At 48.1% G+C, this 4741-nt stretch overlaps 1 long non-coding RNA gene across 1 annotated transcript; it reads left to right on the forward strand.

Annotated features, from left to right (window-relative positions):
* The first annotated feature begins 643 nt into the window (after positions 1-643).
* LOC147965648 (uncharacterized) lies at positions 644-4058 on the forward strand. Its single transcript, XR_015607524.1, has 3 exons — positions 644-1121; positions 2375-2449; positions 3761-4058. It is a non-coding gene; the product is annotated as an uncharacterized LOC147965648 (long non-coding RNA).
* Positions 4059-4741: the final 683 nt, after the last annotated feature.

Here is a 4741-nt window from a genome sequence, read left to right on the forward strand (position 1 = left end):
CATGGTAATGGGATTGCTGAGTCCTCATGGATCATAGATTACTACAACAACAGTTGCAGGTGCAGGTTATGCGAAGCTTTGACGTGAGAGCGCGATGCTTGCTAGTTTTGGAGTTCTTCTTCTGCTTCTTCTTCGATTAAGGGATGGGTTTCCGGGCCGGGGAACCTTGTAACACCCCCAGTGTCATGCTACAGTGACCTCACCCTAATGGTGCCATGTCATCATGTTTAACTAAGCCAAATTGCCACTTGATAAAAATCAAAGCCATTTTAAAATTTAAAATAAAGCCAAATAAAAATTTCTTCAAACTGAAAAAAAACCCTAAAATGTTTGAGATGTTGCAAGTATTCACTAAGTAAATTTCATGTAGAAACCAACATCTTTTGAATTTTTAAAATGCCCTTAACCTATTTAAAATAGGGCTTGTAGCATTAAATATACGCACATAAATTTAAAACTAAATTTGAGCAGCTCGTTTTGGCCCCAAAATTTTTGTGCCAGCATAGAACGTAGCCAAGTATTTTTGTGGTAAATATCACATCTAACAAAAATGAAATGGTGTCCAAATTAATTGCAAAGCAATAGCTTTTTCAATTACAGATAGATTAAAGAGAAAAGCACATACTATGCACCTAAAGCCTAGTGCTACAGTGTGTAGCCCAACACTTAACTGTACCAGGCCCAGCCCACCTGGCCAGCCTTTTCTTCCACCTCCCGACAAGGCAGGAGGCAGGGGCGCCATGGCCGCCCACGGACGAGATGCCTCATGTGGCGTGCATCCCGCGGTCTGGTGCTAGGTTAATATCACCCCGAACCCCAGGGACAACCCTAGCCCTCTCTGTTCTTACTCCCTGCACCGCTTTGTTCCCCGCAAGGCACTGCCGAGCCGCCGTCACTGCATCCTCGTCGATCCCGTGGTCACTGCCCTCCCCGCGCCATGAGAAGATCACCAGGAGCCTCCCCATCCTCGTCTCCTTCGTCTACGACCGTTGAATCAAGTCGGGCCGCGCCGTACACTCGGCGTGGAGCAAAACTTCGTTGCGTACGTCGCTGGCATCCGGCATCGTTTGCTGCGGCTCCGGTCCAACCCCGACCTCCCAAGCTCGTCGTCGAGCATCTCAGTGAGCCACTCTTCCGAAACACCACTCCCTGTTATTGATTAGTCGTCGAAACCGCCATCACCGAGCTCGTATGAGCCCCCGCGTATGCGTACGTGCGTGCGAGCTGTGCTGCACCTATGCCGCGGCTTAGCCACTGCTTTGCTGCTACTCTGCTCGTAGCTATTGCCGCTGCCGCTGCTCTTGCTTTTGCCACTGCCTACTGCTGCTTCTACTGCCGCCGCTCGCGCCGCCCACCTGCGCCATTGCCGCCCGCAGCCGCCGGCACCCTGCCCGCGCCAAGCCCCGCGTCCGGCCACGCCCCCCGTGTATCCCCACGTGCGTCGCCCACGCCCGTCCGTGCCTCCGCGCTCGCTCGTGCTGCCCCGGGTCGCTGCTGCTGCTTCTGCACTACTTCTGCTTGCCCTGCTGCTCCTGCTAGTTGAACCGTTGTTCTGCTCTATCTACTGATGCTGCTTTTATTGTAGCTGAGGCTAGCTTTTCTAAAATTACATTGGTTAGCCCCCTGAACAGCCTCAAAACAGGATCTAAACAAAGCTCAACATAGCTAAAATAAATATGTGCAGGTAGTACACTTGACAAGGTTCAATTCTTTCCATTGGACCAAATCCAAAAGTTGCCTGGATTAATTCCTATGAAAATAAAAAAAGTCTATGTTCTATTAACTGGCAGAACTAAAAACAGATATGCTGCTATAGCAACTTTGGAGCAGAAAATAAACATGATACAAGGATCTAACAATGATGCAATTGTTACCATCTTGTAGACCACATGAAAGTGATCAATATTGGTATAAGGCACCAATTCATAGGATGAATAGAAGACTAGTTATAGCCTCTGGAAAACAGCTAAATGATATTTAAAACTGAGGACTTAGCATAATTTCAGTAATTCATAATTTCAGTAATTCTAGAAAATGAATTAAAACTTTAAAAATTAATATAAAATAAACCGTAGCTCGGATGAAAAAACTTTGTACATGAAAGTTGCTCAGAACGACGAGACGAATCCGGATACGCAACCCGTTCATCCGCCACACATCCCTAGCATAGCAAACACATAACTTCCCCCCTCCGGTTCATCTGTCCGAAAATGCGAAACACCGGGGATATTTTCCCGGATGTTTCCCCCCTTCGCTGATACCACCTCATACCGCGTTAGGGCACCCCTAGCACCGCGTATTGTCATGTTATGCCTTGTGATGCTTTGATTGCACTGTTATTTATTGTGTTCCCCTCCGTTACTTTTTCCGGTAGACCCCGAGACCGATGCCGGTACCCCTGTTGTCGACTACGGTGTTGACGACCCCTCTCTCTTGCCAGAGCAACCAGGCAAGCCCCCCCTTTGATCACTAGATATCGCATATTCTTCTCTCTACTGCTTGCATTAGAGTAGTGTAGCATGTTACTGCTTTCCGTTATCCTATCCTGATGCATAGCCTGTCCTTGCTACTACTGTTGTTACCTTTACCTGCAATCCTAAATGCTTAGTATAGGATGCTAGTGTTCCATCAGTGTCCCTACACTCTTGTCCGTCTGCCATGCTATACTACTGGGCCGTGATCACTTCGGGAGGTGATCACGGGCATATACTATATACTTTACACTGTTACATTACTGGTGATACTGTTTGGAGATGGGGGCTGAAGGGGCAGGTGGCTCCATCCAGGTAGTGGTGGGCCTGAGTTCCCGACGGCCCCCGACTGTTACTTTGAGGCGAAGCGACAGGGTAGGTTGAGACCACCTAGGAGAGAGGTGGGCCTGGCCCTGGTCGGCGTTCGCGAATACTGAACACGCTTAACGAGATCTTGGTATTTGATCTGAGTCTGGCTACTGGCCTATACGCACTAACCATCTACGCGGGGACAGTTATGGGCACTCGACGTCGTGGTATCAGCCGAAGCCTTCATGACGTCAGCGACTGAGCGGCGCGCGCCGGGTTGGACCGCGTAACGCAACTTCCTTTGTAATGGAGGTTGCTAGGTCTGCTCACCGGCCGCGTACGCAACGTGCAGGTGTGCAATGGGTGATGGGCCCAGACCCCTGCGCCATAGGATTTAGACCGGCGTGTTGACCTCTCTTTTGTGCCTAGGTCGGGATGCGATGTGTTGATCTTCCGAGGCTGGGCATGACCCAGAAAAGTGTGTCCGGACAAAGGGGATCGAGCGTGTTGGGAAATGTGGTGCACCCCTGCAGGGAAGTTAATCTATTCGAATAGCGGTGATCTTCGGTAACAGGACGACTTGGAGTTGTACCTTGACCTTATGACAACTAGAACATGATACTTAATAAAACACACCCTTCCAAGTGCCAGATACAACCGGTGATCGCTCTCTCACAGGGCGATGAGGGGAGGATCATCGGTTAGGATTATGCTACACGATGCTACTTGGTGAACTTACCATTTACTCTCTTCTCCTGCTGCAAGATGGAGGTTACTAGAAGCGTAGTCTTCGATTGGACTAGCTATCCCCCTCTTATTCCGGCTTTCTGCAGTTCAGTCCACATATGATACCCTTATTCCATTTGATACCAATGCATACATATGTAGTATAGCTCCTTGCTTGCGAGTACTTTGGATGAGTACTCACGGTTGCTTTGCTTCCCCTTTTCCCCCTTTCTATACTCGATTGTTGCGACCAGACGTTGGAGCCCAGGAGCCAGACGCCACTGTCGACGACGACTACTACTACTCGGGAGGTGCCTACTACTACATGCAGCCCGCTGACAACGACCAGGAGTAGTTTAGGAGGATCCCAGGCAGGAGGTCTGTGCCTCTTTCGATCTGTATCTCAGTTTGTGCTAGCCTTCTTAAGGCAAACTTGTTTAACTTATGTCTGTACTCAGATATTGTTGCTTCCGCTGACTCTTGTGCCTTCGAGCATTTGTATTCGAGCCTTCGAGGCCCCTGGCTTGTAATATAAAGCTTGTATTATTTTAAGTTGTGTCTAGAGTTGTGTTGTGATATCTTCCCGTGAGTTCCTGATCTTGGTCGTACACATTTGCGTGCATGATTAGGGTACGATTGAATCGGGGGCGTCACAAACCTGGGATTAGTAGGGTGGATGTCGTTCTTCTTTTTCGTTTGATTTCATCCGTAGTCGGAACCTGCTCTTCTGTATGATGGTTGCTATGTATTGATGTACTGTTGTATGAATGATGTAGCTTGTGGCAAGTGTACGCCTTTATCTTGTATTCTCATCTATTCAGTACAAGGTATGTTGTAATGATGTCCACCTTGCTATGCGCTCGAAATGCGGTTGTGCCCTAATCATGAATTCATCACGTGATTGGGATAGAATCACATCTTGGGCGCTACAAGTTGGTATCAGAGCCTTACCGACTTTTGGAGCCCCCTTGATTGATCAAACCGATGCCGTTGTTGAGTCTAGAAGAAAACTATTTTTGAGTCTAGTTATATCGAAAAGTAGGACTTCTTTTTACTCCTCAGCCCCTTCGTCACTCTAGTGAGGAATCATGATGTAGGTGTTTTCCCACTCTTTTATCCTTTTTCACTCAAATTTTTTTAGGATCATGCGGGTATCTTGGGATCGTTCTGATATTTTTGTGACGAGAACATTGTTCTTGGTGCCTCCTGACATTTAGGGGTTGTGGTAGTGTCCC

Source organism: Triticum urartu, chromosome 6A (assembly GCF_056163025.1).
Source record: "Triticum urartu cultivar PI428250 chromosome 6A, HENAU_Tu73, whole genome shotgun sequence".
In the NCBI taxonomy this organism is placed as follows: domain Eukaryota; kingdom Viridiplantae; phylum Streptophyta; class Magnoliopsida; order Poales; family Poaceae; genus Triticum; species Triticum urartu.